Below are 12,684 nucleotides of genomic sequence, written 5' to 3'. Positions count from 1 at the left end.
CAGATGGATGTTCTTATTCGTTTTTACGGTGGTATAAAAGAGCAAGTTATTGTCCAGCATTTACAGAGTTTTCACACAGGCCATGGAACGACTGAAATAATGTTTCTGTGAGGTTTTTTATCAGTTGCCAAAAGATAAGCTTTTGTGTTTTTTCAGTGATGGCCCAAATATAATGAAGAGTCTAAAAGGGAAGATCCAGTCTCAAAATACTCAGTTACTAGACATATCCACCTGTTCATTACACAAAGTTCATAACAGCTTTTCTAAAGCTTTAACTGTTTTGGGTGAAGAAGTAGAAGGTCTAATAATTAACCTTTGCACTCTGAGGAATGTTTGAAAAAATAGTAGACTTTAGAAAGTTGCAAGGCCAACTAAATGCGACAGAAAAGGCTCTTTTTAGACACGTTAGTAGCCGTTGGCTGTCATTAGAAACCTCATTAGAGCGTTTTCTTGAGACGTTCCATCTTATTTCAACATTTTTCGAAAAAGATCAAGGTTCAACCAGCAGAGATGGTGCTCGCTGCAAAGGGATAAAGCAAGCCCTCAAAGATAAATTGCTTTTGCTGAAAGCTCTTTTTTTTTTAAAAAAAAAACAACAACATATTTCTGATATCTTAAACATATTTTTAGGTCTTTTTCAAACTGAGACACAATTGATTCACTTGCTGTATCATAAAATGGTGTCTCTAGTTAAAACGTTGTTAGGGCTTTTTTTTTTTAAAAAAAAATTCTGCTTTCTCAGTTTATCGGGACATGGTTTAAAATCATTGGATATAGAAAATGCAGAAATTTGGCAAAATTCAAATTTATTGGACTGATGCATAAGTTATTGCGCTTTTTGTAATTTAAAAAATTTGCGTTGGAAATGAAATGTTTTGGTATAATCTTTCGTGTTATTCGAAAGAGAATTTTTCGCTCTATAAAATAGTGTATTTCACTTTTTTGTTGACTTTAATTATTGTTACTTTTTAGAGCATTTAAATAGAGTGTCATGTTGACAAAAACGAGCGTTACTGACACCAACTACTTGTTGCATTTAATCGAGGTGCCAAAGCCACAGAAGCTGCTCAAGAGAGTTGTGTCGTGCGATTTCAAATGCTTTACGAGGCGTTTCGTTCAATAATGACGTCGAATTACGGAATTGGTTGGACGACTTTTCCGAGATGCTTCCGGGTAATTTCTACCGAAATGGCATCGAAAAACTCGTTGAACATTGGGAGGAAGTCGTAAGAAACAACGGAGAGTACATTATAGATTAAATTGTTATTTTATATCAAAAAATAAAGCTATAAAAAAATTAAAAAAAAATTGCGGGAACTTATGCATCAACTCAATAATAGATATCAGACTAGATACCACAGAGGCGATGGCATCTTTATCTTCTTCAGGGGAGAAAAAAAAATCTATGTATTTAGGTGCCAGGTCTTTTTACTTGGCGTGTGCAATGAATGAGAAGACACTGAAACTGAGGAAAGCAGATTGAAAGCTGCTGAATTTGATTTGCAAAAAAAAAAAATTGAAGGCTTCACAGGATCTCTTAGCCACAGCTGGAAAAAAATGTTAAAGATGGGTTAAATAATAAAGGCATGTTTATTATAGAACAGGTCCTCTTATCTGAGGCTAAGTCGAGGACAGCAGAGTATTTAACAGCATTGGAAGTTTCCAAAAAGAAACTTAATTTGTTAATGCAGGGACCTTCGAAAAATGTAAAAAATAAGTTTTGTTATTAATAAACAAAATTAAAAATTCTTGGTTTTTCATTTCTCTCTCTCTCTTTTTTTTTTAAAAAAAATTCCGTTCTTTAATTTTACAATTCTTTTGTTCATTTTTAAAATAGTGCTTACAGTTCCAAAAGTAATTAGTCATGGTAAAAAAACATGTACATAGTATACAAGGTTAGATTAAATAAGTTTTATGAAGTTTTTATTTTTATAAAAGTCAAACTAGTAACCTATAAAAGCTTTTTATCAAATATGTTCCGAATCTTTGTTTCGGTGCTCCAAAATGTTTTTTTTCTCCAAAACTAGTTTTGCCACTTGCACCAATGTCAATTGCCCCAAAGCTCCATCTTCTACATAATCACAACCACTTCTATGTCATTTTATTCTCTTAATCATACCACAATCAAAAATCACTTTGAGAAAAAGACAGTAAATCAGGGAAAATAAATGGAGAGGTTTTTATAATGAACAGCTCAAAAATGTAAAGGAACACTGCATTGTCCTGGCGAATCAGGGCAAAAAACAAATATTAAATTATAATGTACTGAATAAATGCCCACAAAGCAAAGTATTCTTTCTGAGATCCGCTTTTTATTTTTCACGATCTAAAATTTAATTAAATAATTTGATTGGGTCACTAGGATATACTTTTTATTTTATAACCCTCATTAAACAGCCCATGTTGGGAGAAATTTTGTCTTCATAGGACTTTTTCAGGCAACTAAGCCGCATTTGCGTTACATGGAGAGGAAAATCTTCCGCGGCTAGTCTCACGACAAGTGGACTCTAACCTATGCTCCCTCTACCACTCAGGATATTCGATGTCAGCACCGTGGTCGGTGCAATTCGGGTGCAAAATTAGTATAGACTAGCAAGTGCTGGGATTCGAACTCAGCACTGGCTCATAGGAAGGCGAACGCTCTATCCCCTGAGCCACCAAGGCTATTGATGCCAATTAATAAGTTTTTAGTTACTGGCAACTCAGCCAATTTTAAAATTAGTGAAAAGTGTCACCAAGTAAAATAGATAAATGAGAAAATTAAAGCAATGTTGCCTCAGAGGTTTTAATTCGAACACTGGGTCAAGATTCACTTTCATTTGAGGCATGTATAATAAGATAATTAGTTGGATCTAAAAATTGTGTAATTTTAGATGATTTTAAAAATAAGAACGTATATTCTAAAGCAGGGATTAATTATAATATTTTAATTCTGTATTCTTCCAGTATATGAAAAATGTGGATCATTTGAAAAGTCATGCACAATAGAAATACATGGTTTGCTGCATTTTGCTTCAGAAATCAGCTATATATCAAAATTTGTTACAAAGTTTATCAACAATTGAGGATAGAGAAATCTGTAAAACAATGTTTTCAAAATTACACGTGCCTCTGTGAATATTGTGTGTTGGAATAGTCAGGCATGCAGGAAAACATTTTATTGTAGTTTTACTCAGTCAGCAGCAGCATCTATTAACAAGCTTTGTGTACTTGAGATAATAGATTGATTGCATTCTTAAGCAAAATGCAATAAACCAAACATTGCTATCCCTTTCTAAATTTTTCAAATCCTTCGTGTTTTTTTGACGCCTGGAATCATTAATATGTTTTGAATATTTATTAAAAATATTTTCTTTCTTTATAGGTTTTTATTAACAAAGATGGACCAGAAATCATTTTTGTGATGAAGTATCTATTTTTAATATGTGCTGTGATTGTGTGATGTAGATAGGACGCATTCCTTGTAAAATTTTAGTGATATTTTAACATACATATTTTATTAGAAAGAAGAAAAAAAAACATTCCTCTCTTTAAATTAACTAAACTAAATTTGTGAATATCTTTTTTTTTTGTTGAATTTGGTGCTTCATTAAAATACTGGATATATAAAGTTCTGCTTACAGATTCTTAGAATTAAAACTAAAATTTTTCAGCTGAATTTAAAGGATTTTTCAAATAGAAAAATTAGGTTTTGTTTTGCAAAGAGATATTTCTTGATCAATGTTTCATTAAACGTTTCCATTATTTAAAGTGATTCGGTTTATAAAGCGTAGTGATTTTTCAAACAGAAATGTTTAAAATTTTGTAGATTATATATTTGTGTTTAGTCTTTCATTTTTTAAACCTCCAAAATTCTTTAAAAAAATTTAATTCCTAAATTAATTTTATATAAAAAAAAATTTTTAAAATTTTTTAAAGAATGTATATTTCATAAATTTATAAATTTGGATCTCGTCATTGGTTTAAAATTTTCATGTGAATTGAAAATTTTGAAATTTTAAATTCATTAATTTCCTAATAAACAGTCTTTAAATAATTGTGTGAGTATATTTTGTAGATTGCATTTTGTACTATGGTGAACAGCATCAAAGAGCATTAATAATTTTAATTGAAAATTTGACAATTAATTTGTCAAATGCATTTATTTTAAAGTTGTTGAAAAATGCCTAGTTACAGTAATTATACTTAAAAATATTATGATGAAATTTGTTACTACACCCTCTTTTATATTAAATGAATAAACTATTTCATGAAATATATCAAATAGAAGATAATAAAGGAATAAAATTTGATTATAATGGACACTTTATGAATCAAATTATTCATTTATTTATATTGGAAAAATGTATAAAGATGCACAATTAGTTAATTGTTGAGCACTCTTATATACAATATATAGTTGACACATAGTTGCAGGTTACACTTATCGACTGTTTATTATGCTTGATATATTTCATTTGAAAAAGAAAAAAAATGTATTTTTAAAGTTTCAATAAATTTTATTAATCTCTTTTTCTAGCTTTACATAGATATTTAAGAATGGTAAAAATGAAATACTCAATCTTATTTATTATTGCTTGCATTTAGTTTACTCATATATAATATTTAGTTTGCTCATCTGTCACAACTGTGTAATTTAAGAAAATACTCGAGTTTTCGATTAAGGAATATTGATTACATTATATTATTACGTAAATTATCCCTCACCCATATGTTACATGCATAATGTAGTCAATTTCCTATTAACTTGAATATTACCTTTTGTAACTAACTTGATAATTTTTTAATGATGCTTTTACTTTCTTAAATTTCTTGTTATTTATTCTTTTAAACTAAATCTTTAACATACCTTACAAATCAAAACTCACATCCAAGGAACAATTTTATGATTTTTTTCCCCTCAGTGGTAGCAAAATTTACTGAGCGAATCTTCAACACTGTAAGTCCAAATTTGTATGCGAACTCAACGCTGTCACACAGAGATCATTGATGTAAACATTAAACTAGATCTTTAACATACCTTACAAATCAAAAATCACATCCAAGGAACAATTTTATGATTTTTTCCCCTCAGTGGTAGCAAAATTTACTGAGCGAATCTTCAACACTATAAGTCCAAATTTGCATGCGAACTCAACGCTGTCACACAGAGATCATTGATGTAAACATTAAACTAGATCTTTAACATACCTTACAAATCAAAATTCACATCCAAGGAACAATTTTATGATTTTTTTTTTCCTCAGTGGTAGCAAAATTTACTGAGCGAATCTTCAACACTGTAAGTCCAAATTTGTATGCGAACTCAACGCTGTCACACAGAGATCATTGATGTTAACATTCAGTTAGTCTAATGCAGCAAAAATTGCTATTATAAAGTCCGTTTTAACTTTATGTTTAAATTTAAGTTGAATTTTATGCGGTTCCACCACATTGGTGACCTGCTGATATGCTATATCTCATTTACACACAACGGAATTCTGCTCTCACTCGGATGCTATTAGCAACACGTTAGAGACCACACACACAACAGTGAATTCAATACAGCTCTCACCTTAAGTGCACAAAAATCCAGTGAATTAAACATAGATCTCCCAGTCTTTCGCAACTATGGCATCTAGTGGTATCCGTTCATCAAATTCTATCCCTGTGAAAATTCTGATGGGAGAGTATTGTGGCATAACTACCACTACAATTATTAATCTCAATTAACTAGTACATAATAAGATGCAAACTCAAATCAATCTTGAGATACCTATTGATAGATAAGTTTGATGTTGATTTCCACGCGTAACCTGTTTTCTTGAGAGCATATTGTTTGCATTGCATTAATTTGTTGAATTGAGAGGATTCAATATAATTGTATACATTCAAATTTATATGATTCAGACGTTCTTAATGAGGGAAAATTAAAAACTTATAACTTAACAGAGATAATTAAAAATCTGGACCAAAATACAATCATGATGATGTATAGAATATTATTTCAATATCCTTGAATGATAATCAATACTATGAACCCACTATCAAAAAGACAAATGTTGTAATATTAAAATTGTGAGTCTAGCAGTGAAGTCAAAATTTTTATATTTGAGTCATTGCTTTTAACTTATTCGGGTTAAAGGAAATTGACTGTATTATGCTGTTACTGTTATATTTGTTTTCTGATTTTGTATTGTGCAAAGAAATGAGTTATAAATGATATATTATTTTGATTGTTCTAAATTATGTATAATCTAAACAATATAATTTGTGTTATTAGATTACGATTAAAATATTAATTCAAATGCGTAAAAACATTTAAAAAAAAATATTTACATCTTTTTTTTTTTACTCAGTTATTTTATTGGTTTTATTTTACACTTGTGAATTTTAGTGTTTTGTTTAGTATTTTTACACCTTTGCTATGCTTTTTCTTATTTCATACATATTATGTATGTGTGTATTATTTATTTTCTCTCGGTGATTGAACTTTTTTTATTTCTGTATATGTTAATGGTACTATGTAAATTTTATAGATCAAGTTTATACATTCTAATCTCCTTATAATGAACCAGGGATATAGTGAACACTCAGTCGTTTCTTGTTCTAAAAGCTTATCTTTGTACAATCATGTTTTAAGTCTTTTTTTTCCGCACAATTTTAATGGTCTTCTTTCTATAGCATTAATCATGAAATGGATTGTGTTGAATTTTCATACAAGATCTGAATTTATATTATAGGGCAAAATTGAGAAATTTTGTAGCATTTTTAATAGTGGCCTTTTTTTAAAACCTGTGGCTACTTGGCTGAAAATTAAATTTTTTTTTATTATTAATATTGTAAGGCATTTTCTTTTGAAGCATTTCTTGAAATTAAAAAAGACTAGTTATATTTAATCGTCCTGTTGCTGGTGGCGACTTTCAATTATGTCCTATGATTTACATGTATTAGTACTAGAAGAAAGTATGTATTTAAATTTGACCATCCCCCCCCCCGGTGTAGGTGTTGCTTTTCATCATTTGTAATTTTTTGTTTAGTGAAATTCAGCTAATGTGCCATTCATTTGATATGATGTTGCCATTGATAACAAAAGAAAGTCGATAAATTTCACAGCTTAAACTTTTTTGTGATATTTTGATGAAAAGTCTCTAATAAAAAATAAAGTTACTATGTACAGTTTAATAATTTGTTCTGATTCAATTCATCACACGCAGTCTTTGTTTTCAAAGGTTGCTTGATCAGCATTTTTTTCCTTACCAAAACGAACTTCTGGAAGGGAAGGTACACCATTTATCAATTACTAACTTTAGAGGTTTTGATTGAATGTATGATTTAATGGCACAAGGTCCACTAATGGACGCTTTGTGCAAAACAATAAGTATCAAATCAAAGGTAAAATTCATAGTACAAATTGTACACAAGGTAATGCAAAGATCTAAAAGTGAGTAAAATCAGGCTAAATCGGCGCAAAACGTGAATAAGATTAGATGATAAAATTTTAAATAGCTTAGGATGATATGAGAGATCCTACAAGGTTAAAATAGAACTACCGAAAAAGGTAAATCGATATCGGTTACATACCTGTCAACTTTTACGCGAAAAATATACACATTTCCAGTCATCTCTATTCTTATACACCGTTTTTCCACCTTAAATTATTTTTTTCCGAATATATCTTTATAAAATGACGCTTGCAGTTAAACCCTTAACGATCGGTTAATTTTCAAGAAAACGGTCTTAAAAGTGCCAATTTTTTTGGCTTTTGTATTTGATTAGTGTTGCAACTTGTTTAAAATAAACTAACTATCTACAATTACCTTAAAAATATCCTGGTACTGCCATCAGGTGTTTAAAATGAGAAATAAAATGTTTTCCGGGCAAAAGAAATGAATTAGTTTTATTCTTATTGGCGCATTACTACTGAACACTCCAGCCGGTCAATATCACGGGCGCGAGAAATAGCGGGCGAAATCTCACCCCGTCATTTTCACGAGAGCGAGAAGGAAGGAGTTAAACGCCGCAAATGCATTTCTTGTGTAAGGAATTGGTTTCCCGATTGCGCAACTGCCTCTACTGTAAGGAATTGATGTATAAAAACATAGTGGTGAGAACAACTTTCTGCAGATAAACGTCATGCCGCTATAGCTTTTGTAGGCTAGGCTTAAACATTTCGCGTCATGTGTGCAACTCAACTTAATGCCATGATTATTTTTGTTACAAGAGATGTTATAAGGTTATTGCTTACATTTTGAGTGGTTTTAGCCGTAATATCAGCAAGGTCATTCCCGTGTATGCCAACATGTGATGGTATCCAACAAAAGTAGATATGGAACCCTTCATCACACAATTATGTACAGCAACTTTGGATTATACAAATCATGGGGTTTAGTATTTTAACCCTTTACTCATAGCTGCGATCACTGAAAAACCTGTAGACGTTAGTTTGCTAACCATCGCTAAGTTAGCAGAGGATGATGTGGCTCTTGAATACATTGTGGAGCACCCATCGTGTACCTCAGGTTGACATTTATACCGACACAGTCCTAACATCCGCCGACCGCTATACGGAGGACACAGACTATCTTGTCGGGGTGACAAACGTACACATCAAAATTGACCGAACTGTGCCAGCAGGACGTATGAAGTTCTGGAAAGTCAATAGTGATATCAAAAATCGCGCTCCTTTCGGAGCAGCGGGCTGGTCTCTGAACTATACCTCAGATCCCCTTGACCAGCCAATAACTGACCAGGACATTTTAGAACACTGTGTACCTAACGATGACTTTCATAAACCTAGGATTGAAATGGCTGCGTACCATGACAACTAGATGGAGGTAGAGCATGGTAGGAAGCGTTTCAATTGGGGCTGCATTGGCTTCGGGCCTAAAGGCCTGTATTGATTGAATGTAGGGTTTAATGACACTAAGTCCACATGAGGACATGCTGCGCCAGATAATACGGTAAAATTGTTCAAAAGCATGCAAAAGTACATACAAAATTTAATTGCAGCACAATTATAAAACAGTGAATAAAACAAGATAAATACTATGAAAATCAGATAAAAGTTTGAGAACAGTATAAAACGCACGAAGTGAGTAAAATGTACAAAGGTAGCAAGATATGTTTAAAACTGAAGATGTGTTAAAACTTTTATACGCTGTTAAAAATACCTACGGCACGTAAAAATGCAAAAATGTTAGGATGGTGAGTGTCATCCAACAAATCTTGCATACATAAAATAGTACTCCCAAAAAGCTTTAAACGAAGTTGATTAAAACATGGACACGTTATTAAAATATGATGAACTGTGAGAGAAACGCTACACGTACTGCATTGAGGAGGAGGCTCTCCAAACAATAGATGGCGGCGTGTTAACCGGATGTGGCCGATTCGGAGTCAGGTTAGCTCTGCGTCAGCACTACGCAAACGCAGCACTGGCAAATTATCTAAATCGGATTTAATGCTATGCAATTTATTGAGAACTTTGAGGTCCCATTGCTGTTGCAATAATGGTGTTACATTGTGGCGAGAGAGGATATAAGACTCGAAAATGTTCATGTTAATCAAGCTATTTTAGAAAGCATTGAAAGCCATGAACAATGTTTCACACAGCTTCACAAGTTATAAAAGAACTGCTAGTTTTATTAAACAAAACTATATTTTCAACTTTATGGAATGCTTTGAGAACTTAACAGTATGTTTTATTTTTCCATATTGATGACAAACTTAGTCCACAAATTGATAAATGTATTATGATTCATAAAAATTGTGAAGTTAAAGCGCATCTTAAGGATATACCTTTAAATATGTTAGGTAAGTTTTCTTTACCCTTTAAATGTATTTCTGTGAATGATTTGGAAAATATTTTATTTCTATTAGAACAGAAGATAAATACTTCTAATAACTGTATGAAAGACATTTTAACATCAATTAATAATGTTTTAACTTATCATTTAAATAATATTGATGGCAGTAAAAAAAAAAAAAAAAACTTGCTCTGTATTGTTATTAGAACAAATAGATCTTTTACAAAAGAACAAAAACGCTTTAAAATACTCAGCTGATTATTTAGTACTCTTCCATTTACAATTTCTCCGCATGCTTATCGCTTTATAAGAAATATTAATTACATAAAATTGCCTCATCCAAACACATTAAAATCTTTATGCTCTAACTTTGATCTTAATACTCAAAATGATAATTTACCCTACATTAAAAACAAATATGTTTATTTAAGTGAGAATGATAAAAAAAAAGTTGTATTTCTGTTGGATGGTAACATAGCTGGTTAAACTTTTTTTAAGCCTGCGTGTTGATAATAGTCGTCGGTTTGATATCAACAACAAAATAGTTTCTGCCTTTATTGATGTAGGCAGAGGTCACGCAGCCCTAGAAACTTTTACTATGGCTCTGGGAATGTCTGCTTTGGACATTCCGTGAATGTTTCAATTCTATTGTTGAATTAAAACAAAATTTGAAGTACGATGTTCTCCAAACCTCACGAGAAACTGTAAGAAAAGTTCATTTCGAAGCAAACTCTAACCTCAATGACAAAAGAGTCTTTGATGTTTGCGTTTCATATGACGGTACATGGCAAAAGCGTGACCATACGTCATTGTATGGAATCGGAATTGTAATTGAAGTTGTGACAGGATTGGTAGTGGACTTTGAAATCTTATTAAAGTACTGCCACGAGTGTACCACAACAGCGAAAGATTTGGGTGCTGATACACCTGAATACAACATTTATGGTTTGAAGGGCATAGGTCTTAGTGTGAAAAAAAACTTTGAGGGCTCATCTAACAGCATGGAAATGCATGATGCTCTCATTCTGTGGAAGCGCTACATCGATACCTGCCTCCTCAGGTACACAACTATACTTTCGGATGGAGATACAAAAACTTTTGATGCTCTGAATGACGCTCACGTGTATGGACCTGATACCGTAATAGAAAAAGAAGAGTGCTTGAACCACGTTGCCAAAAGAGTGGGAACAGGGCTTCGCAACAAGGTTAAAGAGTGGCGTGCAAAAGGTGTTACTCTTGGTGGGCGCAAGAGTGGTAGCTTGAAGGACAGCTCCATAACTATGTTGCAAGCTTACTATCGAAATGCATATCGAGACAATGACCCAAACGTCGACAACATGAAAACTGCCATTCATGCTACATTATTTCATTGTATGTCTACAGATAAAAAACCTCTATACCAAAAATGTCCACCTGGTGCAGAATCTTGGTGTTTTAACAATAAGGCTTTGGCTACAAATACCATTCCGAAAAAACATTCCACGCTGAGAACATGTTTGAGCCAGCAGGTAGTCGAGAAGATAATGCCGATCTGTCAGCGGTTGGCATCAACTGAGCTTCTTTCGCGCTGCACTAAAAACAAAACTAAAAATGCAAATGAATGTCTCCGTAGCTGTATTTGGGCTAAATGTTCAAAGGAGACATTTATCTCCAAAAAACGGTTGGACATTGCTGTAACGTCTGCTGTAAGCGAGTTCAATCTTGGTGGCGCAAAGTCGCTTGAGTTAGCTTCACCGGAATCTTTTTTCGATGCTAACAGTGCGTCGTTAGCTATTGCTGTGAAAAAAAAAACGCAGGGCTTCTCAAAAGAGATTTCGGCAATCAAGCGAGTATCGTCGTCAGAAGAGAAATTCCAAAAAATATAAGAAATCTTCTGATGACAAAAAAAAAAAAAAAAAACAAGCTAAAGAGGTAGCAACCTATTGTTCTGGTGGCTTTTAACTTATAATATTCAGATAAAAATTTTGCATATTTCATAGATATGGGTCACATATTACTTCATATATCAATAAATCTTTTTCAAACAGTATTTATATCACACAATATATAAATGTTTTTGTGTTTATTATTCATATTAACTGTCTTTCTCTATGTCAGTTATCTTTATTATATATTTTTTAATTCTTTAGCATGCAAAATAACAACATATAGTGTTAGTATTTAGAAGTAAATTTTTGATTAATATATTAAAAATCCTCTTTTTCTCATAATGAAATTTTTAAGAGTGAACGTAATGTTCACTATGTTCCATGCGTCTCAATTTTTCACCAAATTTTATGATAACTTTTTATAAACTACGTAATAATGTTTAGAACAGTTTGTACGAGGAAACAAAATGTTTAATCATTTGGCATAACATTCTTCTGATTTTTACATTGCGAAACGATGATTTTTTTTTTGCTAAAAATTTATCGAACTTAGATTTTTTTAATTTTTTCTAATTTGAGACAAAATATAAAAAAATGTGAGTCCAACAAAATGTTATTGTGGCTATGTTAACTATTTTAGAGATAAGATTTTGTCAATTACTTCAAATATGAGACGAATGGAGCGTTATTAAAAATGTTAATTAATTAAATTTTAAAGTTTAATAACTAATTAAATTTTTAAGATATCACTCTGAATTTTAATTTCCACACTTATTTCATCAATATATATAATCTGTAAAAATTACAAGTAAATTGGTTAAAAATAAAAATTCGAAACCCCCTTGTCGCCTTAAGAACGGCAGTGCTGGAAATGATTGGTATTTGGGTTATAACAAACGACATTCTAATATAATTGTTAGGCAACCAGAACCAACATCAATTGCAAGAGCACGAGGTTTCAATCGGCCTCAAGTTTACAGATTTTATGATTTATTGGAAAGAGGAATTGATGAGCATGACATTGATCC

The 12,684-nt window shown here is 31.8% G+C and overlaps 1 protein-coding gene across 8 annotated transcripts in view; it reads left to right on the top strand.

Annotated features, from left to right (window-relative positions):
* The window catches only part of cora (erythrocyte membrane protein band 4.1 like coracle), a 67,114-nt gene extending 63,519 nt beyond the window's left edge, over positions 1-3,595 (top strand). For all 8 annotated transcript variants that reach the window (XM_087169422.1, XM_087169417.1, XM_087169421.1 and 5 more), the window contains one exon: positions 3,365-3,595. The gene's annotated coding sequence lies outside the window, so the exon portion shown is untranslated. The remainder of the gene's footprint in view (positions 1-3,364) is intronic.
* Positions 3,596-12,684: the final 9,089 nt, after the last annotated feature.

Source organism: Parasteatoda tepidariorum, chromosome 8 (assembly GCF_982258835.1).
Source record: "Parasteatoda tepidariorum strain Cologne lab strain chromosome 8, Ptep-v5.0, whole genome shotgun sequence".
NCBI lineage: Eukaryota > Metazoa > Arthropoda > Arachnida > Araneae > Theridiidae > Parasteatoda > Parasteatoda tepidariorum.
Note: the sequence above shows the minus strand (reverse complement) of the source record. Positions and strands in the feature narration are given on the sequence as shown.